The 25,857-nt window shown below is 36.6% G+C and overlaps 1 protein-coding gene across 5 annotated transcripts in view; it reads left to right on the forward strand.

The window, feature by feature from the left end:
* The first annotated feature begins 1,872 nt into the window (after positions 1–1,872).
* The window catches only part of wscd2 (WSC domain sialate O sulfotransferase 2), a 69,180-nt gene continuing 45,195 nt past the window's right edge, over positions 1,873–25,857 (forward strand). For 2 of the 5 annotated variants that reach the window (XM_039658210.2, XM_039658214.2), the window contains exon 1: positions 15,809–16,351. The gene's annotated coding sequence lies outside the window, so the exon portion shown is untranslated. Of the gene's footprint in view, positions 1,898–12,921; positions 13,062–15,808; positions 16,352–25,857 lie in introns of those variants that run through there. The other 3 variants (XM_089130488.1, XM_039658211.2, XM_089130487.1) reach the window with 3 other exon arrangements.

Genomic DNA, 25,857 nt, shown 5'->3' on the forward strand with positions numbered 1-25,857 from the left:
TATGGAGATGATTAGGAGGCCATCATGATACATAGAGACCAATGGAAAAATGTGGCCAGGATGCTGGGGTTATACCCCTACTCCTTTTCATCCTGGGATTTTTGTGACCAAAAAGAGTAAGTTTAACGTTTGTTTTTTTGTTTGTTTGTTTTTTTGACAGTGGGGTGTTATGACCCACACAGACTACTGGTTGAGCACCCCCTGCTGGCCTCATATAGTTATGTAATATTTTTTCCAATTATATAATATTAATTAATAATTTATGGTTATATATATATAGATATATATATATATATTATTATTATTATTTATTAGCACATACGTGTAATTAAAATGTATAAGTTATAATTAACAATATAATAAAATTGTATTGAATTAAAGATGATTTTGTTGATAATCCACAAGTTTAGCAAACGATTTTAATGTGCATTTATTATTAGACACATTGCAATGTGGGCTAGGGATTGACTTCTTCCTCTAGAACAGATCAATTGCTTTCCCTGTGTCTGTGCACTATGTAACCCGAAAAGCGGAAGCACTAATAGAAGTCAGTTGAGACTGCAGTTGGGATGGCAGATCAATAGCCTCGCTCAGTGCAAAAGCAGGCAGGATGCCACCACAGCGGCTCAGTTATGAGCAGATCAATACGCTGCAGCCTGCGATGGAGCAGTGCCTCAGTGGGAGAGAGAGATGTGCCACACTGCTGTTAGCTCGGCTCAAACAAGCAGAGGACATTTGGATGTTTGTGTCTAACACATGAATGTTTGTATAGGAAGCAGAGTGTGTAGGCATTGGATCTGTGTGGCATTGGGAAGTGATATCTTTGTGACCTGACAGGACCGAATGCAACGAGAGAGGAGCTCTGGGAGGTGCGCAGGTCTTTGGAGAGCTGCCCTAGGTCTTGGCCAACCTTTCTGTGATCTCTGGCTGACCCCTAGCTGACCTGTGGGGTTACTTTGCTAATGAACTCCAGCCAAATCGGCCTTCTCTTTCTCTTCCCTGGCGTGGGAGAGCGCAGGTGCGCTGTATCACACTCAGTGTAGCTGCAGGGGAGGGTTCACATTCAGTGAAAGAGGAAATCAGGCATAAAGGGAAATGAAGACACATGATGTCCCTCTTTTCCTTACACACACACACACACACACACAGAAACGGGCTGTGCTGATTGGAGGGGACATTTCAGCATTTGCTTTGGCTTCCAGTAATAATAACTGTAATTACTTTCACAGTTGTCCAGTTTTAGCTCAAGTTTTAGCTGATCCTGGATAATCTTTTTGTAATATCTCAACTGTTTGTCTTAGGGTCATATAATGCCATTTTTGTACAAGTTAATATGAAATGTTTAGGGTCTAAATGAAAACTTTGTAATATACTTTTATTAAAAATTCTCATTAGTATTTTAAGAAAACACTCATTTTACCTGGTCAAAATCAGCTCCGTTTTCAGCACGCCGTTTCAGTGCATATATCTTTAAATAACCCCGCCCCTCTGTTCTGCAGGCGACAACAGTTGAGGGAACAGTTGCCCTGCGTCCCAATTCGCTTACTTATACTACGCCCTAAAAGTATGTACTCTTTTTGTGAAGAAAATTTACATACTTTTGAGTGTGTAGCAAAAGAGTAGGCAAGCTTTGGGACGTAAGTTACTATCACATTGCATTGGACTCTACGATCGGCGGAAGTTATCGAGCATCCTTACACCTTCACCGGAAATACTGCCGTGCATAGACATAGATAGACAGTAAAAGAAAGTGCATAGAGCGCATTGGAGAAGAAAAATGGCAGCGGGAGTATCTGAGGACACATCTGTGCAATCGTATCAGTTTGAACCTGAACCGGAGTCGCACCCGGAACAAGATGACGGCCGCAAAGAAGTTCGACAATTAAGGCTCGAACAGGTAGTTTCAGAATGGTTGGTCAACGTGTGATGTCACTTTGATCTATCTTTGTATGCACTGGCAGCGTAGAGTAATGTGAGATACAAACTCTGTGTGTTTACTGATGTGTGCGTAGTTCATTGACTGATAATGTTAAAACTAAACCTCATGAAAAACTTTTTCCCACGATTTGCAAAAAACAATATAAAGGGTAATGAAACTTTACTACAAAATAATCGCGCAAATATGAACGCATTGACGTTGATCGTGGTCGAAATATTCCCATAGTAAACAAAACTCAGCCACTGTGTCTTCAGCGGTTCAAATTTAGGAACATCAGCTATTTCTGTGTTTTTCATTGGTTGAGTAAATGGTAAATGTTTATAGAAGGCATTTTAACAGTCTAAAAATTACACAATTATCTTTCTTTTTAATTTCTTTCCGTCTGAGCAAATGATTCCAGTAGGCTATTTTCATGTTTTGCATTTCAGAAGAGATCTCAAATATGTCTCACATTGTGCTCGTATTTGCCAATTTGCTATCAAAAGTCAGATAGCCTATTATTTCAAGATAAAAATGATCGTATTTACTGTGAAAATTTCCTGTTACAGAAAAATTCACAGTAAAAATATGGTGACAATGCTTATATATATATAACTTTCAAAATCTGCTTTTTCAGCTTAAAATGTACTTAACCATGCTAACATTCATGACACTAAAACAATGCAATAGGCCTAAACATTAACTAAGCGAGGACTTCTGGAAATGACTTTGTAGTATTCAGTTTTTACTTGACAGTATTTTATGGTAATATTGCATCTAATGCAATGTTCAACCATTTATAATTGTTCACTGAACATATGTAACAGACAAAGGTCAGTGCGAGCCTCAAGAGGCATCCTGCTCGAAGTGGGACCGGTTACGCGTGGCACAGTAACCAAATTTATAGTTGCTTTCTGGAAAAAATTGAAGAACCAAGATTTGGTACTCTTGATTTATGAAAAAATATAAAGCAATATTTATTTTGAACAGTAAATATTTTCTCTGCACTGCTAATCAGGAAAGATAGCAATGACTAAGATTATGTAAAACTACAAGCAAATGATAAAATGAATGAAAATTTAATGTTTAAACAAACAAGGCTCTTACTGTGGATTCCCATTAGGGAATGAAGGGGCAGCTGTGTAAGTGTTAACAGCTGAGTGTACACAGTCTGCCAATCTGTGTATTTGTGCCTGTATTTGAGTTTGCTGCATGAAGAAGGTCTGTATGTTTGTGTAGGGAAGCTGTGTGTCTGAAAACTACGATAAGGATGAATCAGAGCAGCGCAAAGGACAGAGAAATAAAGCTAAGAATACACACTCACTCAGTCACCTTTACTCTTACCTTTCAGTCTGGTGCCAGTGTTTGTCTGTGTCCTTCTCAGATCTTATTAAACGGTCTGTACACTTACAAAGTTGTCAATGCTTCGTTTTGTATTTAGGGACCCTCATTATGTTACTGTGATTGTGGGGCTATTTTGAGCCTTGTTAGTGGTATTAACTAGCGATTTCTTTTTTACTTATTATATGCCCCCAATTACTAGCTTTATATACACTAAACAGTTTTTAGAGATAAAACTCTTTACATTTGATTATCATGAAAACAAATCTCAGAGAACGGTTGACTAGGTACCAATGTTTTATTAAACCAAAGTTCTCCTTTAAAAGTTGCATTTCAATTACTTGTGTTTGATTTGTTTATTGCAAACAGCTGAAAGTCTGTAAATTTAGATTACAACAGTATATACACGTTTGTGTGTGTATGATGATGATAATAATGATGTGACCTTCAAATATTAAAAAGAAAAATCTATACTTTTAATAAAATAAAATAAAAATCAACCCTCTGAATAGAAATACAAGTCTCTGTGGGACAGCCTGATATGTGTCTCTGTTGACTATATTTGACTGGAGGTGGATTAGAGGTCAGAGCCTTGATCTGGTACCATAGACATTGCTGGTTGAATGTACTCAAACGGATCTCAGAGAACCATCATTTTGTACTGAGAGTATAATGTGTGAATTTTTGAGTTTTATTTGGCCTCTTCCTCCAAATCTGCTGCATTGTGCAGAACCCAGTGTAGAAAAAAACCCTGCTTTTTACATTAGTTACATTAGTGTAAAATGTTTGTGAGCAGTAAACATGCAGATGTGACCTTTGGATAAAATGGTGTCTCTGCAAAGAACATTTGTGTTGGGTGTTTTGTGTGTGTACAGATTACAAACCAGGCTCTGCACTCCTAAAATAGAGCTTGCCTAAAGTGTGCATATTTGTGTGACTCCTCTATTCACATGATTTTAGCTGAGTGCAGATCTTTAAGTTTTAGCCTCTAGTCAGCTAATTGTATCCTGTGTAATTTTTTTGGATACGTTTCTCCTCCCATTCTGCATAACAAGTTTATTGTTTGCCACAGTCTTGTGAGAGTGTGGGTTGTGTTATTTGTCTCTGTCTTGGGAAGCAACAATACTTCTGGCAGACCTCTGACCTTTTCTGCTTACAGGAAATCACCAAATGAATGCAATCCTTTATTCCTCAATTAAGTCAGCAAGAGTAGAGCAAAGCATTTTCACTTTACTTTTCATTTTAATAACAAAAAAATAACACTTCTGAATAACACTTCTGTATGCCATTAGTTTTGTGCTTGGAGAGAATGCCAAAGATTAAGTCACGCAGGTAGTGATAGAACTAATCGATAATTGTGATATTAATGCTAGAGCCCGACCGATAAAGGATTTTGAAGGCCGATACTGATACAAATATTTGTAGGTTTTAAAATCCGATATTCCGATATATCGGCCGATATTTTTTTTTTTTTTTCAGAAACGCGCAACAAAACATTAACAGATTCCCCTAACATTAGTTATTTGTAGTTATTTATGACTTTTAACTAAAATAATATGATAATGCATTTTAAAAAGAAACTTGTTTCTTTTATTGTCACAACAGAACAGAGAAACATCAAAATATATTAAAATTATGATAAATAAGAAAATAATAATTAGTCCCTACATTGCCTTACAAGCTATCTGCAACTTAGGATCAGCAGGTTGCTGGATGTGTGGTGTGTTATACACCAGTGTTGCCAACAGGAACGGTGTAGAATGCCTTCTGGTGGACAAACTATACAACTCCAACACTCATGACATGGTTGAAGCGTGTTTGGTCTGTTTTTATTTTATTTTTGAAATATTCATTTATCGGCCATTATAACTACCGATACCGATAGTTTGGAAAATGCCTAATATCGGCCGATGATATCGGCCTGCCGATAAATTGGTCTAGCTCTAATTAATGCTATAGAGAGGATTGATCCTCACATAAAAGTATTGATAAAACTAAATGTTTTAACTAGTCATCAAATTATATAAGACATACTTGTATCAAAATTTGAACAAAATACAAATAAAACATGAAATCAATTTAACATGATATTTATTTGTATTGGATGCAATAGCCTTAAAAAAAATAATACTTTCTTTTTCAGATAAACTAATTTAAGATTCAGTGTGTAAATATATTTCATGTTTAAGTGATTCATACCCATAAAATAAATTGATGTATACAATCTTTAAAGTTTTTCACAGCCATATTACAGTTTAAATACAAGCTGTAGTATTTTTTGTTGTTGTTGTGAAAGTTTGCCATTACTAAGCAGTTATTAATTATTGTAAACATTGTAAACTTTCAAAAGCATTGCTTTCTTTGTCACTTTATTTGAGCATGACACTTCTGAGGTCATCCATTTCAGAATATTTTGCTTTTTAAATAACCATGAAATAGGTTGTTGCTTTTGATTCTATCATTTTCAGTCTTTTAACTGCCCAGTTGAGATGTAAGCCCTTATTTCCTGTCTGCAATGCAGATACTGGACTGACCTCATCGTCTCTGAGCCATGAGCCAATATCCCAGCACAGTCATTGTAATGTGAGCTGCTTCATCTTGGTGCTGCACACCTACATCTAGAAAATTATTTTTGCTCACCTCTGGAAAAACACTGCAAATGTCACAAGTTCATATTAAAAAAAACTTAAGTTAAAAGTTAATTCAGTTACGCAGGCCTATGGCTGAAATAGAATGGCTTGAACAATGATGATGTCAGAGTTTGAGTAATAACAAATTGGTAAATTTTCTTAAATCAAGCAGTAACACAATCAGGAGAGATGGATAATTTGTTTGCAAAGTTTCAAATAATTATTAAACATTAAGCACAAAAGGGGTCCGAATTCGATCTCTTTTTTTATTTACAGTACTCCTTGTCTTGCCTAGTCTGGACTATTAGTCAGGTAATGTAAGGAATAGTGAATGAGGCAATAGGGGGGCCATTTCTGACACGCGTCTGTCTTCTCTAGCCGAGGCCAGAGAACCTGTGATGGGGGTGGGGTGTGTTTGTGCTTTAGCAGTGCTGGTGTGATGTGGGCTGATGATGAGTGGCAGGTGTGCATGGTGAGTAGGCTACTCTGGTGACCGAAGGCTGAGTGAATGATGGAGAGTCTGCAGCTACAGGCAGAAGAACAGTGTGAGGTTATTTATATCTTTGTTTTATAACTGGTGGCATTAATTTAACAAGCTCTTATGAAACCTTGATATTTATATTATCTGCAAGTTTACAGTAAATTATTTCTCGGATTGATTCCATGTTCCTTGCATGTTTTCAATGAGTACTATTTAACTTCATAACACTTGTCTTTCATTTTCTTTTCTCTCTGAATTACAACATATTTGTGGGATAACTCTCATACTTTAGAGTTCCTTTTGTTGGACTGGCCTCAGATTAAATATCTCCTCCTGATCCAGTGTCAGGGCCCAAGTGAAATGTGATGAACTAAACTTGTTGAACTTATCAAGATGTGCTGCCAGGGAATGAGATCTCTGAATTCACATGTATAGAGTTTCAGCTCCCTTTAAACAAGACAAACTTTTTACTGTCTGCTGTGGTGGAGGATTTTCCGAAGATTTTATGTTCCTTTATTTATTTATTTGAAATGAACTCCACAAGTGTGTGTAAAACCTGATGATCACATTCTCTAGCATGATTTGATAATGATCCACAGAGGATCTTTTGCTTTAATGGAAGAAACGTCTGACTCTCTACAAAGGAGTAAAACATAGTATTACATTATATTATTGATCTGGAGATCTGAATCAAAATACTTTTTATTATTCATTTTATGTAAAAGCATGTTTTCCTCCCTCCAAATCCAGCAGTTTCCAATAATAAAAAAAAAAATAGACTGTTTTGCACTGTACCTACTGTAGGCTATTTATATAGGCTACGGTATATAATTGGCTCAATGGTAACATGTTATATGAAACCGGCGCAGGCTTTAATATGTGGTTTCAAATCATAAGAGACTTGGTTATGAGTTCACCGCAGTTCTCTTGAGATTTTCAACTGAATGTCGAGAAGTTGTGAAGATACAGAGAAAGTCTGAATCTTCTGAATCTTATGCAATTGTAATGAAAAAAATAAATGGCAAATGAGACATTTGTTTGTCAAACAACGAGCTAACATGAACATGTTAGACACATTTCATTCATGACTGCATGACCCCAAATCGATTAGCATTTGTCAGCCTTGATTTAAATGTGAGATAATGGCCTTGATTTGAATGTGAGATAATGATTTGATTTGTCAGCCTTGATTTAAATGTGAGATGGGTAAATTCATGTTTTTATATTCCTGAAAATGAGCTGTGATATGGAGCGTGTGTGCAGTGAATATAAGAGCTGTCATGCTCCCATGATTCAATTCAGTAAATTCAGAAAGGCTTAGTGTAATTTAACCTGAATTGACTCTCTCATAATCAGACAATGTAAAGTGTAGTATTTAAAGGAACAGTTTGCAAAAAAGCTCACTAGAAGCTAATTTTTCACTCACACTCGTTTGTGTTGTTCAAAAGCGGTATGCTGTGATTCTTTCCATTCAACATTCAAAATGAAAGGAGAATTACTTTTTAAACCAATCGAAGAAAAAAAACAGCTAGTGACAACTGAAGAAAACGCATGCAAATAATAAAAACACCTGCAAACTAAGAAAACATCATCAGTTTGACAACACGTGCTGCAAATACTCGCAATGCAACCAAGTACAGAAAAGCGTTGTTCTATTTGTAATATTTGTCCTGTCTACAGACTCAAGCATGTGGTATGTCAGAAAATGATCGCGCTTCTGTATCCAGTGTAAACACCGTCAGGGATTATAATGGGATATTTGTTTTAGACAAAAAGCAATGCTCAGATCCGGTGTTTGGGAAAAGTCGGTCGCTAAGTGACTGAATGCCAGTGGGCGGGGCCTATATTGTAATGTATACCTATTTGTCAACGTTTTGCTCTGTGGGCAGTCATACTGTATACAAATGTACCAGTGTGACATCACATATCCCGCAATAGCTGAACAAGCTTTGAACCTTGATTAAAAATCATTTGTTTTATAACGAGGATGATGTTTTAAGCTATGAAACTTCCAGAATGTTTTAATGGTGCAAAGACAATCAAGGTAAATTTGATTTCACTTGTCATGAACAGTGTTGTGTAACCCAACTGTAATTTCATTACTTTTCCCTTGAAAATGTAAAGTAAGGGATTACTCTTCATTTATCTGTAATTTAATTACAGTTACTTCTGATGTAATTGAGGTCCAATCCGATCTCACAGCGATCCATATGCATTTTATGAGGAATCTAAATATTATGACCGCACTCGTACAAATTCGTATGAATTATTGTAAAATATGTATGAAAAAAGTGTGAAATGTCATGAGATCAGACATAAAACAATTGTGGGTTAAGTTTAAAGTCCCCGTGAAATCAAAATTGAACCTATTTCCTTTTTTTTAGCGCATATTACTAGTCTTGTGGTGAACAATTAATCCGTGCAAGTGAATATATATTAAAAAAATGTTTTACCTTAGTAATCTTTAATCAAAATCTGAAAAGTTACTTCCGGTCTGGAACGGTTTCTTTTTCTGATGACGTAGGTTTCACAGTTTGGGTAGGGAAACGCTTAACCACTCCCCTCAAACCGTTAGTTTGCTATGAGCGAGAGATGGAGAGGAGGAGCGCTAGAGTAAAACCCTGCCCTCTGTTCAATATTCCGTTTCACTTGGAAATACGTCACAGCACTGGAGAAAAATCGTTTGCAACTTCCGGTTCACGGGGACTTTAACATCAAAATGTAGCCTATTGTCTGATGCTAAAAAGTATGTTTTTATAATGTAATCTTCTCCACCTTGGTCAGTTTAAGGATAATTCATGCAATTTTATAGTATTTATTTGAAAGAATTAAAACAGATTCATGTCTATCCTTGTATTATTCAGCTGGTTGAGTTTGATATGGGATTTTGAAAGTAATTAGTAATTAAAAGTAATTAAATACTTTTTAGTGAGAGTAATTAGTACAGTAATCTAATTACACTGTTGAAGAGGTTATTAGTAACTAGTAATTAATTACTTTTTTAGAGTAACTTACCCAACACTGGTCATGAACCCTTTAATATATTTGGTGGAAGCAGTGATACATTTTTTTCAGGTTTCTTATATAGAAAGTGCAAAAGTACAGAATTTATTTGAAACAGAAATCTTTTGTAGCATTATAAATGTCTTTATGGTCACTTTGATCAACTTGATGTGTCCTTGCTGAATAAAAGTATTAATTTCAGAAGTGCAAGGCAAGTATACAGTACGTCTAATAACTCACCTTACGAAACTGGACGATCGATATGAATTTGCATATGACAGTTTTTTTTAAACTGTGGCAACCTTTTAGCTTGATTGAGGGCATTTACACATGATGATCATACTCTCTCACTATGGATTCTATTGTCTATTCACAAATAAATGGACGATTAATAGTTTAGTGGTGTAGGATTTCTTATTAAAATAATCCTTTTTGAGTCTTTAAACCAATATTGGCCTTTGTTCTTCCATAATAGACTGGTGCCCTTGAGGGTCTTGGCCTGAAATGACAAAGTTATCTAGTCAGTTATCAGTTATCCTTAATACCCTGTAGTCAGTCAATAATAATTGAAGTGACCGTTTTTATAAATTATGTGCCCAGCGGGAACTTGAAGTATTAGCCTATGTGTTGAAATAAAGAGGCATAGATAAGTGTGGCTGACTGTCAATGGCCCTTATTCATGAAATTTTTGAGCAAAAAACAAATATGTAAACCTCCACATTGAATTGAATGCAGCAAGTCGTGTTAGAATGGTTTTACGAGTAATTTACACAGAAATTAGTTCTGCTCGTTTACATGAACGGGGCTCAATGTTTGAAGCTTTTAAACCTAGAGGAAATAGAAACATTGTCAGCATGTGGACAATTTTTTAGAAAAAATTATTATAAAGCCCTCACTTTTTAGTATTCAACTATTTAGGTCACTGCAATAATCACTTCAACTGAAGTGTTTAATCTCAAGAGAGTTTACAATATCTGAAGAGAGGAAGGAGTAAAGTGCTGACTAGAAACTTGACACGCCAGGTTACAATTCCTTGTGGAATGAATCCATAGCCATCACTGAATGATTTGCCGAATAAAAGCTGATCTGGTTCTGTGGGCCAAACAATGAGCATTTGCATTTCTGAAATTGAGATCTGCATTCCAGAACTAAAACTCCTCCACTGCCTGATAGAAATCACATACTGGATATTTCTATACCGGGGTGGGGTCCTTTGGATTAAGGGCGAGTTTAAAATAAATCATGTTATTTATTCATCTGACAGCTAATTAATTCAGCATGTGTCTTCAATAATTCACACTCTATTTTTTTTTTTTCGTGCCAAGATGAAAAATTTCTCCCAACAGATTTTTCTAGCTGTAATAAATGTTGATTGTTATTGCCAAAATGTACAAAAATATCTTTCTTTTTTTATTTAAGGGGAAGCGGTAGAAAGCAGGAGGAAGGTGCCGCAAGTGAGTGATATACGCGCACAGCTGTAGGGGGAGCTCGATGAGAAAACATGCGACAACAAAAGTGAAAATCAGCGAAGAAATGACTATAGTTGCCAAGTGCCCCTGTAACCCCTCACACCCAGGTCCTACTCGCCCCGCTCCGAGCGGGCCTCGAACCCGGGTCTTCGGCATGAGAGTCAGGCGCGCTAACAAGGAGGCTAAAGACTGCAGCCTCTAGCGTCTGTCGCTAGAGCGCCTATTGAGATCGGGGAGTGAGGTTTACTCGCACAGCAATTACTAGCTGGCCTCCGTTACACTCACCCCCCTAAACCTCACTCTCATCCGGGTCACGGCACCAATGTAACCCCTCACACCCGGGTCCTACTCGCCCCGCTCCGAGCGGGCCTCGAACCCGGGTCTTCGGCATGAGAGTCAGGTCGCTAGAGCGCCTATTGAGATCGGGGAGTGAGGTTTACTCGCACAGCAATTACTAGCTGGCCTCCGTTACACCCCTTTAAAGGGTTAGTTCACCCAAAAATCCAAATTAAGTCATTAATTACTCTGTACCAACCCCGCAAGACCTTAGTTCATCTTCAGAACACAAATGAAGATATTTTTGATTAAATTTTGAGAGGTGGATCACTGCTACATAGGCTGGCTAAGGCCCCGTCCACACTACTGCGTTTTCGTTTATAAACGAATTAAAACGAATACGATTTCAATCCACACACCAGCGTTTTATCTGAGTATTAGAAATGATCTCCGTCCACATTAAAACGACTGAAAACGCGGATCACGTGACCATTCACCAACACTGGGCATGCGCGTGCCGGTGTAAACAGTGATTGACAAATCAGGGATGGACACGTTATGACTCATGACTGATAACACCCAATCATAGAGCTGAGCATCAGCGTTTCTGAAGTCCTCCGTTTTGTCCCGTCTTCACTAAAACGCCCTCCGGAGATTCAAAACGCAAAACGGAGCTGCAGCGTTTCTAAAGTTCTCCGTTTTAGGTCTTCGTTTTTCCCGTTTTACTCTGGACGGGAGGTGCAAACGTAGCAAAAGGTCTCCGTTTTTAAACGAAAACGCAGTAGTGTGGACGGGGCCTTAGGGATCGAAGCTTGACGGCCCAGAAAGTCATTGAAGAAAATATGTAAATATTCCATCATGTGAATACAGTGGCTCAAGTATAAGTTTATCAAGCGATGAGAATACTTTTTGTGCGAGGAAAAACTGTTTTAAAACAAAATAACGACTTTCCTTTTCTTCCTTCTGGGCCTGAGACGAGAGTTCGAGAGATTTCCACGACGCATGCGCGAGAACTGAACTAGAAGTAGTCGAAAAATAACGTAGTTCTTGCGCATGCGTCGTGTTCCACATTTCCACATTTTACATGTTAGATTGTGTTTTGGCAGAAATCACTGCATAAGAGACTCGGAATCAAATTTATAAAAGAGAAGCATTTATTAATGCAGGAAGCCAACACAGCAGTGACCCTGTGGAGTGAGTGAGACACTGAGACACAGATTTGGGCAAATTTTTTACTGTTCTTTCAAGGTCTTTTTACCTGCAGAGCTTCCCAGTAGTTGCCCTTCACTTCTAGCTTTGATTTATCACTAAACCTCAGATGTCAGAAGTCCTTGCCCATCTGGTTCTAGAGTGTCTCGCTCCTGCACTTCAGGTGTATAAACATACATAGATCACAGAGAAGTTCCTCCTCCTCACATCAGACTGCAAATAATAAAAACCACGTGACATTCATTTGTAACGTCCACTGGAAATCAATGAAAATCAAAAAATTCCACAACAATCGACAAACCAGTGACTCCACAATTAGACTCTATTCAACATGGTTTGAGGGAGGGAAAGGCCTCTGTCTGGCCAGGATTCATTTTTTTTTAACTTTAGAAGAGCAGAGAGACACCATCTCTGGCCTGCAGGTTGGGTTCACTTTTTTTCTGACCATTAAAAGTGCAGGACAGTGATTAGACCTGACAGTCACTGGGGCCCAACAGCCAGAAGAAACCAACCTCTAACCCTCTCTCCGAGTCCACCCCCTTCCTGATTGTGAATTTGCTTTGCTTCTACACTTACCAGGAGGATTATTCATCCTCCAAAATAGCCCTGTACCCTACACTGCATTTTACTGTCCTGAAGCAGTACAGAGGGTCAGCAAAATGTCTGATCAGCATGAATCATCACTTTACAAGAAGGGATAGCTGTTCAGTCGTTAGGTGATACATAAACAACTGGTAAGAACATTTTTATTATTATTCCGCTTCAGATATCACTGAAAGACGCATGTGCATGCATGTATTTCAGGAAGATTTACATGTAAACTACATTCAAAAAATGACAATCTGTGTTTATTGTCAGTTGAAATCCATTATTATCTGATCATTGTCAGAAATGGACACTCACCAAATTAGTCATACAGCACAACACACAAATGGATCAACCAGACAGAAGCGTTATTCAGTCCAGGGTATGAATAGGGCTTATAGAGGAAGTATGGCATGAACTCTCTGTATTCCCCTTTGAGTCGGGGGTATGTGGGCAAGAAATGTCTTCAGAAGGATGAGATCAGCTTTGGATCAGAAGCGATAAAGTTTCATTAATTCCAATGTGCTGGCAGGGGAACACTTAGCATGTGAATTTGAATCCTCAATCAGATGCTGATACAAAGAAGACCACCACATTCTGACTGCAGATTTGTGATGCAGCCTGGAATTAAACCACTCCATGTTGCTTCGTTTGGCCAGAGGAGAACTGCTCCCCTCCACTAAGACTGGTTTCTCCCAAGGATTTCTTTTTCTCCGTTCTATCACCTGCGGTTTGGGTTCCTTGCCACTGTTGCCTTTTGGCTTGTTTGGTTTGAGACGCTTAATATTACACAATATAACTCATCTGACTGCACTGACACTATTGGATGAAAACTGAACTGAGCTGGGCGATGATGTCACTGTTTTCTGCAGAGCTGCTTCATAGCTGAATTGAACTAATTTAATAATTGATGGTCTTGCAACAGAACTGAATCAGCAAAACTGAGCTGACTTCAGCTGAACGGTGACACGTTCTTCTTTTTAGAGATGCTTTACAGCCAAAATTAACTCTGTACGTATGCATGTTGATCACTGTAAAGCTGCTTTGAAACAATCGGTAGACCGGTATAAAAACGTACATGCTAATATCGTCCCATCATTCAAATGTTTGGTTCACTCCAAGTACTATCAGCTGACTTACTGGTTATTAACTTATTATGAATCAGAACAAAAGGTTCTCGGTTCTGGAGGAGCAACCCTGTTTAAATGATAAGGAATATCATAAATAGGCCTAATTCCACATATTCATGCAATTATAAATAGTCAAATAATTGTATAAACAAACTGTTCAGTGACACTGGGAGTAGATGATGCCTGCCACATTTATTCGTCGATTTATAAAAGCATCTGATACATGAATAAACTTAAATGAGTCGTGGTTTAGGATGTGCGAAGAACCACTGGAACGTATTCAGATTTTGGCGGAATTTCAAACTGGTTCAAGTAATTCAGAAGAGATGCCTTGAAAAGATTCAACTACGAATCTGACATCACAAGGCCGTGGAAGCTTCGTTCACCGCCAGCTCAAACTGACTGAGCTCATGAGCAACAGCAACACTCAGAAAGAACACCTGTGTGTCAGCAACTCGACGAACTCTGTAACTTTATGTAAAAGCGGATCGACTTAATGTGTATCGACTATATGGGAGTGAAGACAGTGGCGAGCAATTTGGCGATGTGTCAGATCAGCTGACGTAAGCTATGTAGGCCTTAACTTGTAGGACTTAATGAAGTTGATAAAAAATGTAATAATTTTCCTTTCTCTTTGTTTTTTTTGTTTTTTTACCAAAATTGTAGGCTAGATTCTACTATTCAATTGAATATTATAATCAAATTAGGTCATAAGTAGCCTAATCTAAAAGTAGTCATATTATATTGTCTAAAAGGTGTAGGCCTAATGTTATAGATTTCCTAACTACAGTTTGTATCATATTATTTGTACTCAGTAATTTACAACACTAAGTAGCTAATCAACTCAGAACTGGCTGCATAATACTACATGCTGGGATAGCTATTTTAGAAGATTTGCATATACAGGTGACTCGAAAAATTTGAATATTGTGCAAATGTTCATTTATTTCAGTAATTCAACTTAAAAGGTGAAACTGATGTGTTATATAGACTCGTAACATGCAAAGTGAGATATTTCAAGCCTTTATTTGTTATAATATTTTTTTTTATAATAAAAAAATACTGTTATAATACTTTATTTTTGTTACCCCAAATTCAAAAGTAGAATATTGTGAAAAGTTTTTAGCTATATGCCATAATCATCAAAATTATGACAAATAAAAATTGAAATATCTCACTTTGCATGTAATGACTTATGATTCACCTTTTAAGTTGAATTACTGAAATAAATGAATTTTTGCACGATATTCTAATTTTTTTACTTTACAGTCATTAAAGAAGAAAAGAAAATTTTCTTCTTTAATGATGATTTTTATCAAACTTGTATATTTAGGTTCAGTAATTTCACTTAAATAACAATTAATAGGTAATTATCATTGCCATTTAAGTGAAATTACTGAACTTAAATATACAAGTTTGATAAAAATCATCAATAAAGAAGAAAATTTCAAGGCTTTTGCATCTGAACTCTTCATATATATATATATATATATATATATATGAAAAACATAAGTAGCCTAATACAAAAATAAAAGTCAATTTAACATTAAGTTTATAAATCAGTTACTAAAATGATTAGTCAGAAATTACACATCCTACTGTCTTCCATATGTGAATTAAATCAGTCAAAAGTAGCCTATTTTAGATTTCCTGTCACAGTTTCGACAAAAGAGCAGAATTTACAGTTCGAGCAGTCGCGACTCGCGTTTTATTCATACCATAAGATGTATTATTTAATAATGTGTGTCATGCTGTGTCTGGGTGAGAACTCTAGGCAGTGCTGTCGGGCGGCGCGCGGACTCGGAGCACAAGCTGACGCGCGGCTACTGCTGTTGCTGTGAACCGCAGGGATGTGAGAAACGCGCCGTGTACGAGAGAAGAGACAGACAGGTCCCCTGACAACATCAAAAGGACAGGACACTCCTCTGACCTGATTCAGTGTAAAACAGGAGGCGAGGAGCAGGTACTATGTGGCCGCGTTGTGGGTGCCTGCGTGCGGCTCTGAGCGCGCGACGATGTAAAAGGCAGCGCGTACGGATTCTGCGGCAGTTGTGATCGGGGATAACTGTGATTGGGAAAACTCAGCGGGGCATTGAAAACCACGCTGATCACTGAGCAAATAATCAACCAGACAGTCATTTGTAGACGTATTCATTGTGTGCGCCTCCATGCGCCCCGTTCTTCGATCGACCACTGGAAGAGAGAGACAGTGCATTGAATGCGAATTTACACTCAAGGTTTTCGCTGCAAGTGATTCCATAGTTTCTGCCCTGCTCAATTCAAATCATCTGGATAGACCTTACAGGCAGGTAAGCCGTCAATATAAATATACAAGTTTATCAAGCCGCCAGACGACACGAGTAAGCCTACCGATTGAGAGTGACGTTTTAGGAGCAAAGTAAATTGGAGTCCGCATCTACACAGAGTTCATATGTCAGCTATGTTGCACCGTCAACTCTTCTGTTTTTTGATTAGTAGAGAAAATCTTATTTTTCTTCATTTTAACAGCCCTTGCAATCTGTATGCACAGAGTGATAGGCTACAATAATATTAGAAAATGTTGAATAGAGTTTTTGATGAATTAGCTAGGAAGTCACAATGCAGGACACCACTGACAGATGTGTGTTATATTCATATAACATGTTAGGTTTTTAGTGCTTGTGATTTTTTTTTTACAACGCTAATTAGCCTATTCCAAAGAAACTTTTTAATAGATGCATTAAATACATACATTAAAATAATAAATGTATGTCAAGCCATTAAAAAATTTTTGTTGTAAATTAAGTGATTTTTTTTTTTAGCTATAGTTCCGAAGAACTGAAATGGTCGTTGCCAAAATATCTGAAAATAATCGCTAACAGCCCCAGTATTGCATGATATAATACAAAAATAATTTTTTGATGATGTAACAACAGGGTCCCAAAAACTGTAGAACTAGCATATCAGATTATTTCACATTATGGCTTATTTGGATTAATTCTGACCATTTTCACTCTCATTATCAGCATATATCTGAGCTTAAACGTTGATTTCACTGTTGCTTTTATCCTAACTTATGTTTCAGAGGAACTTTTTACACATCCTTTGATCTGACACTCAACCCATTATGCAGATTATGCATTGTACTGACATAAATGTGCTTATTTATAATGACATACTTCATTAATCTTTGTAACAGGATCGGTTTTGATATCAGTGCTACTTTGAATGATGTTTGTTGAAAAAAATCCTTTATCATCAGGTACTCTAAAGCTGTGGAATGTTCAGGAGTTCATCTCTTTGAGTCTTGTGAACCTATTATTGGTGTTAAATATTCTCAAGAGCCAGTTTTGCACATCAAACAGAACTTCCAAACGAAATACATATCATAGAGAGTTCTCAACTACAAAAGCAAGTGGGCCCTTCCACATTTACAAGTGTCTGGATGTCTTGCGTGTGTCTGTAACTAATTTGAGAGCGCTTGTGTCGAGCTTGACTTGTAACAAGGTTGAATAACTCACTACTGTCTGAAATGCTTCTCTGCAAATTGAGCAGCAGTGCGTGTTTTATGATTCTGTTCATTCTTACTCACTGAGATGCAGTTGTTATAGTGAGTTTCTCTCTTCAGTCTCCACACATTCCCAGATTCTGCTAGAACATTGAGTTATTTATTTTTTTAATCTTTTTTACCGAAATGTAAGATGATTCTCCTCTCTTTCAGCCTCTCTGCCATACCTTCTTTCTTTTTATTATATTTTTTTTATTTATTATTTATTTAAAAGGGATGTCAATTGATATTTTTTTGTTTACAATCAAAATGTAAATGCACCAAAGTTAGCTGAAAAGCTAATTTTCATCTGTAGTCCCTTGGCAGGCCAATAAAAAAAAGAATACATGAGAAATAAAACAATTAAAGGAGCATTGCGTAAGTTCTGAACGACCACAGCAACCAGAGTTGCCGCAGCAACCACAAACGGCTCATCAAGAGTGCTCATCATATACCCAGCGCTGACCAGAGATCCCTCCAAGAATCTAATGCCGCTCCGATGTTGACTCTTGTCTTTGCCCGACGCCGGTAACTCTCAATTTTGGCCGCACTAGATAAGGTTTTTTTTTTTTTACTTACGAGGAGTTTCCATGGGTGTCTGGATTGTGCTGTAGGCTGGTCGCTTCTTTCCGTCCGCAGAGTCCATTTGAAACAAGCAGTGGCAATCGCTAGCAGTAATGCCTGCCGTACGGATGTAAGCCCAGACGAGAATGCGCATGATGTCACATTTTGTGAATTTTCGCGCCAATTCGAACCAGACTCCTCGACAAACAATTGACCCTACAGGCTGACAGAGGCAACCGTGGTGGACAGTCAAGGTGTCATTCTTTCTATTACATTATGGTTGGCTCATAAATGTACAAATAAAAACTCCATCTTAAAGATTTATTTAAGTAAAACCCTACACATAGCCCCTTTAAGATAGAAGAAAAAAAGGAGATAAAAGAGAAAGAAGCAAATAGAATAATTAAATAAGTACAGTACAAAGAAGGGCAATGCCTGGGTGGGATATGGTAAACCAACTATTGGTGATTGCAGTTTTAATTATTTTTAATGTTAATTTAAATGATAGATAGCTGGTGCTTTCTCTTAGTTCATTAGGAAGACTGTTCCAATAATTTGCGGCCTGTACTAAGACAGTTTGGCCAAACTTACACTCTAAAAACTGATGGGTTGTTTCAACCCAAACTTGGGTCAAATATGGACAAACCCAAATGTTGTTTTAAATATGTAATTTAAAAACTTTCACTTTCAACTATACATTTTTTAGTTAAAATTTTAACCCAACATTTGGGTTTGTCCATATTTGACCCAAATTTGGGTTGAAACAACCAGTTTTGTAGAGTGTACTACGTCTAAACGGTACAACACATGTCTCCCCTACACTGTAAAAAAAATACTGATGGTTTAACTTTAAAAAAATAAGTAACCTGGGTTGCCTTAAAATTTTAAGTTCATTGAACTGGAAAAAGTGAGTTAATACAATGGAGATTAATTTAACCATCAGAAACTCAAAATTATATGTTATCTGAACGAAATAAATTATTTAAGTTGATTTGTCAAAAGAAAAAATATTGTGATTACTACACTGTAAAAAAAATTTGTTGGTTTAACTTAAAAAAGTAAGTAACCTGGGTTGCCTTAAAATTTTAATTTGATTGAACTGGAAAAAGTGAGTTAATATAATGAAGGAGATTAATTTAACCATCAGAAACTCAAAATAATAAGTTATCTCAACTAAATAAAATATTATAAAGTTGATTTGACAAAATAAAATATGTTGTGATAACAAATCTTGAAAATATTTTTTACAGTGTAGTAGCTGCCCTGGTTGCCCTGCCACTGCTGTTCTTCTGTTGTATAAATTCTCCAGTGGTGGAGGTGCAAGCCCAAATAATATTTTAAAAATGCGGCAGGCATCTAGATAATGTAAGAAACTGTTAAAATTGAATAGTTTGTATTTAGTAGTGATATGGCAGTGGTGATAGTTGATTGGTTTTGATCTAATATTTTTAAAGTTTTTTTAATAAAGGGTTTCTATTGGTTTAAGAGTTGAAATGTTTGCTTGTGACCAGCTTGTGATCAGTGTTGTGCAAGTTACTTCCAAACTGTAATACATTAGGTATTACTAGTTACTGTTATTTAAAAGTAATTCATTACCTTACAATATTACTGTCCCAGAATTGTAATGCGTTACATTACTCATGTATTACTTTTGAGTTACTTTCACCAAAATAACTAAGTAGAACTTAACTTTTGGGCTGTAACGATATGCAATATGAAACCGAAATCGCAATTCGCCACACGACTCGATCAACGAACCTACAGAATCGCGACAAACCTCTTCCAACTCCAGCGTTATTCTCCTTACCGTCCAGATCCAATGCTGCCTTATCTTTAAATTAGGCTATTAGTATTATTTGAAGTTAACATTATAAAATACGTAGACCTACACCACAAAACTAGTTGAGGATAAATTATTTAAAATTGGGGAAGTCCAGCATTATGGACATGATGACATTTGCAGTCAAAACTTGAAATAAAAATTCTCAGAAAATACATGTATTGAAACGTATATAGGCTACTTCCCTAAAGGACTCCAGACATTAGACAAATATCAGTCTATGTTTTATTTTTAATATTAGGGAAAAGACACACATTCATGCGTGACAAAAAAATAGGAGGTAAAATATATTTTTTGTAATTCTGTTAATTACACTGCGCAAATCGGATGAGGAAGGGTTGGCTCTCCAGTCTCCATAGAACTTAAAATATTCATTTTATTTTAGTTTTCGTGTTTGCATGAATGAGGAAAAAACAATGTTACTGACGCGACCGCTCTGAACTGGCACTAAAAGACTGCTTTAAAACTTTCACACAGTCTGTTGCCTTTAAGAAGTAAAAGCAGACAATACACTGTAATACAACTGTAATACAAGCCTCACTGAACATGTAACGAGTAAAATATTACTGAAAATTGATTAGTAATGTCTTACACTACTGCGTTACAGCAAAAAGTAATATGTTACTGTAATGTATTACTTTTGTAATGCGTTACTCCCAACACTGCTTGTGATACAGTATGATATGTGAGAAAAAATCATGGCATGCATAAAAAGTTTGGCCGCCTCTGTGGTGAGGTATGGCCTTATGTTTGTAAAGTTAGCCAAATTATATCTGACGGCATTAGCCTCCTTTTTAACATGCTTTTTAACAGTGAAGTTAAAATCTAAAATAATGCAGAGGTATTTATTTAAATTCGGACACAACCATACGTTTTTCTCCTTCAATAAAAACCGCAGCCACCTGTGCTTTGGATTTCTTGGAAAAGAACATACAGACTGTTTTGTTAACGTTAAGATGCAAGTCTGACATTCCATTTCTAATTCCATTTGAGTGCTAAACCACATCTATAATTAATAAGCACATTTCTAAAAACCATTTTCTATTCAGACTATTGTTTAAGAGAACTTTTTCATGCTCTAAAGGATTGCCAAACCAAACCAGCAAAGATAAAACGAAGAGAAGTAATGAAGCCGACATGACCCTTCAAACAGCTGGAGGTTGTTTTAGTTTGCATAAGAGAACAAACACGCTTTACATGAGCTTGTTTCCTATGCATTTCAATAATGCTTTTCTGGAATTTTGCAATTTCCTTATTGCATAAGTAGATTACAATTTAGTATATGTTTTTTAATTATGATTATTTACGGACCAGCTACAAGGCTGCGTCGTGTCAATCGGTTGTTTTCATCATATATTCGGTGCTCTAGGCTGTTATTTTTTATGCGTTCAGTGGTGTGTGAGATTAATTAGTCTGTATGTCTGAGAGTTATGAAACTCCTCTGATCGGAGGCCGTGTTCCATGTGACTTGCTTTCAGACACAAAGCGCCAGATTTACCGGAGTCTTTAGGACATATTTGATGTCATTTCAATCACCAGATCAGTGAGACTTTAAGACCTTCTGTCATAAACTGGGTGCTCTATTTTCAAAGTAGAGCACTACATTTTTATCTAAGATTCCTTCCATTCAGAAACTGCACATTTAATATTATCAATACTTACAATTTCAGAATTGTATTCCAACATCTAAAGATTTGTCTGTTATCTTCATACTTGGACATTTAGGTAAAATAGACATGCAATCTCATGTAATGTTTTAATACATCAGGTACTCTTAATTAATCAAGGGTGGTTAATTAATGTAAAGCAGTCAACTAAATACTTTAATTACCAGCCATGATGTTAAATATGACACTGCAGCATTTTATTTTAATTTGTGATCAACTGCTGTTGCCTGTATTGCAGTTCTTTGCCTAAGCTGAACTGCTATTCAGAAAATGTATTATTCAGCTGTATAATCTAGTAAATCTGTCCTAAAAGTGTCAAATCTTTGCTGTTGCTCAGTCAGATAGAGAACTAAACTAGAATTTAACAATCCGGTAGAGGAAATCAATTTCGTTTTTCCTGGGGGGTTGAAATTGCTGAGTGCACATTGAATGTCATATTGAACTTTATCCATTATGTCTGAAGCCAAATGTGGAACAGACAGGGCTACACCATCATGATGCATCTAGCATTTATTTACCATCATTTCACATTGTTTACCAATTGGACTGATTATAATTAATATTTCATGGGTAGACATGTCACATCTGAGTTTTCAATGTTTCGTCTAACGTTGGAATTTCAACTAGTTGCCATCCATTAAAAAAAGTCGTTCAAATAAAAAATCTTCAGGACTGACAAATAGTTTTCAAGGCCATTTACACCTGTAATTTAGTGCTGACCACTAGCTAATCGCGCCATCCGAGACTGACGTTAATTTTTTTTTTTCCAACAACAGCAAGTCTCTGCAAAAAAATTGAAAAATAATAAAAGATCATGTATTTTGTTTTTAACAATTGTCCCTGGAGCTCTATGATTTTCTCCTTGATTTATCCTTTATGGCTTTGGTTGTACTGTAGTCATCACTTTACTCTTAATTTCCTGTTATCCTGTGTGTTGAGTTGAAGACTTACCGTCTATCCCTGAACTCTCTTCTTGACCTTGGCAGAGTTTAAGTTGATTGCATTGCTGGCTGCAGATGTGTGTCTTGGCCTATATACAAATATGCATGTCTTAAAGATATTTCATCATGAGATTATCTTACTTAAAGAGATACTCCACCCAAAAATGAAAAGTCTGTCATCATTTACTCACCCTCAAGTTGTGGCAAACCTATGATTTTCTTTTTTCTGCTGATCACAAAGGAAGATATTTTGAAGAACGAATGGACTTCCATAGTAGAAAACACCATTTACACAATGGTGGGATTGTGCATATGATACTCACTCTGTTTTAGAACAGAGCTTCATTTGTAATTGTTACATGGATAACTTCAGATATTGCATTTATCGTATCATCAAAGTTCAAGAGAGGGGTGGTGGATGTGTTAATTTTTCTTTTTGTTCAGTTGTACGAAAGGTTTGTGTGTATTATCTTTCTTTAATCATCCCTGTCCTCTGCTTGACCAGTCGCTGAGGCCCAGCATCAGTGCGAGATGAAATGATCCTGAGGAAGATAAGCTCTTTGAGTTGAACTCTTGAGTCCCAGTAAGCGGTGTTTGCATTTAAGATGCCTGGGCTTTCAGATATGTGCAGTCATGCCAGCATACACATAAATCTGTTGTTAATGCTTGGCTCAGAAAATGGGTTTTTATTTAAAAATTCAACAGCTTTACGGCACTTTTAGCACTGATTGAGTTTACTGGCCATCCAAAAACTCCAGAAAGTGTGTTTTTCAGATGGTAAAATACGTTGTCCTATTCCAACTAAATATGCAAAGACTAATCTAAGTAAACCATTTGTAGGTTGATACCCAAACAGTATACACACACTATGGCTTGTTTTTTTGAGAATCCTGACAATCACAGCATATCAAAATCGACTTCAAATGGTTTGAGTTTTTTTTTTTTCCAATTGATGCTAGTGATACGAAAATGGCTCACTTCGCTAATAACAATAGATGTTACTCACCATATACTCACTCATTTCTGACAGCATTATCGACTAACATTTAGGGCTCAAAATAAGACTTTATGGTATTTTATATCTCTTCATTAACAGAGGAAAGATAAACCATTGAGCTTTTTTGATCTGTTACAAGGAAAGCCTGAAGAATGGGTTGAGTGCAGAGCAGCCATATACATCTCAGCCAGATTTTCAGCTTAGTCCCGGATTATCAACAACACTGGGCTTTTTCAGTAAATAATACTCAAGTAATCGCTGTTTGGACAGGTGGTGGGATATGAGAGAACAGAGCATTGTTTTTTAAATTGATATATATTAGACAGTTGTCCCTGCTAACCAACTTGTTGCATAGAAATCTTTTATTTTTTATATCTCTCATAGCGCTCATTGGCCACATATTAAATTACATTTGGTAAGTGAGTCAAACAGTCAAGTCAACCCATCATTATTGCAAAAAATAAAGTGGTAAGTGATCAAAATGCAAAAAAATGTTATGAATGATATAGCTTAATTTTCATAACGTTTTTTGAATCAATCAGTTGGCTGTCAGGTCAGTTGTTCTAATGATTTGCTTCTTAATTAGCTTCTGTTAAACAAATGAGACTGGCCAGATGTTTTAAATCCTCTGTGACTGATACGAAGAACTTTCACATGCCCACTGGAATGAACTACAGGATGCAGTCTGGAGAGGTTTGTGTCAGTTCTTGTGAAGGTGTGAGCAGGGGGTGTTTGAACACTGTCCTCCAGATGCTTCTGTTTTGTCAACCTTTTACAGCTCTAAGCCATGACAACATGTTTTACTGCATGGATGATGAACCTTAGGTCGGTTTGATTAATAACCATGTTAAAGCAATAATCTTGCCATTTTTGATCAAAATAGAGAATAGTTTGTTTCACTGGAGGTTGTAGTTATAGGAGTAGTTCACTTTTGAAAAAACTTTTGCTGATAATTTACTCACCCCCATGTCATCCAAGATGTCCATGTCTTTCTTTCTTGAGTCGAAAATAAATGAAGGTTTTTGATGAAAACATTCCAGGATTTTTCTCCATATAATGCACTTTTCTGGACACCAAACAGTTCAAGGTCCAAAAGACTCTTTTAGTACAAACTGCAAACTGTTCAAAGGGCTTTAAACGATTCCAGACGATGAATAAGGGTCTTATCAAGTGAAATGATCGATCGCTCATTTAAAAAAAACAAAAAACAAAGTTTAAGTTTTATAAGCTCAAATGCTCGCCTTGCTCTGTTCTGTGATGCGCATTCGTTACTCTCCTGTTCGAACTCGTTCATCAAAATTAACGAATCTTTTTCCGAGTCAATTCGTTCGTTTTGTTTGTTGAATGAATCAAATGACTCAGAAAAAGGTTCATTCATTTTGATGAACGAGTTCGAGGAGAGTCACGAACGCGCATCACAGAACAGAGCAAGGCGACCATTTGAGCTTATAAAACTTAAACTTTGTTATTTATTTTTTAAATGAGCGATTGTTTCGCTTGATAAGACACTTATTCATCGTCTGGAATCGTTTAAAGTCCTTTGAACGGTTTGCAGTTTGCACTGAAACTGTCTTTTGGACCTTGAACTGTTTGGTTCCCACTGAAGTCCATTATATGGAGAAAAATCCTGGAATGTTTTCAACAAAAACCTTAATTTCTTTTCAACTGAAGAAAGAAAGACATGGACATCATGGATGACATGGAGGTGAGTAAATTATCAGCAAAAGTTTTTTCAAAAGTGAACTACTCCTTTAAGAAGTGAGACTAAAAGTAGACGGCCATATAAAGATATAGGGCAGGTATGATACCATATGAGCAAAGTATCAAATTCTTAGTCATTTTATATACATTTAAGAGTGTATCACAATATAGTTAATACAGGGACTTGCAGAAAACAAAATGAGGTATGTATAGTGGTTCAGAACGTTCAAACTGGAACTAATAAGACCCTGTAAAGATCTAGGGGTGGGCAGTGTGACCAAAACATCACATTATCAGCCTTTTAATGTTAACGTAATGGTATACATCACAATATAGTTAATTTTTGGAATTGGAGAAGACAAAACAAGCTATGTATAGATGTTCAAAGTGGAATTAATGGGACCATTGGCCAGGATAATTATAGGCCTTTTGACTTTATCGCACATAACCAAGATAAAGAGGCTGGCTGCTGACAGTTTGAGATTTATAATGGTACATTAATGGTGACATGGGTATTATTCAAGGTCGGTCTGTTGGTCTGCTTTTCATTATGGAGACCTGACTAAGGCAGACAGCTTC

This window comes from Pimephales promelas, chromosome 4, assembly GCF_988280905.1.
Source record: "Pimephales promelas chromosome 4, fPimPro1.hap1.1, whole genome shotgun sequence".
Lineage (NCBI taxonomy): Eukaryota > Metazoa > Chordata > Actinopteri > Cypriniformes > Leuciscidae > Pimephales > Pimephales promelas.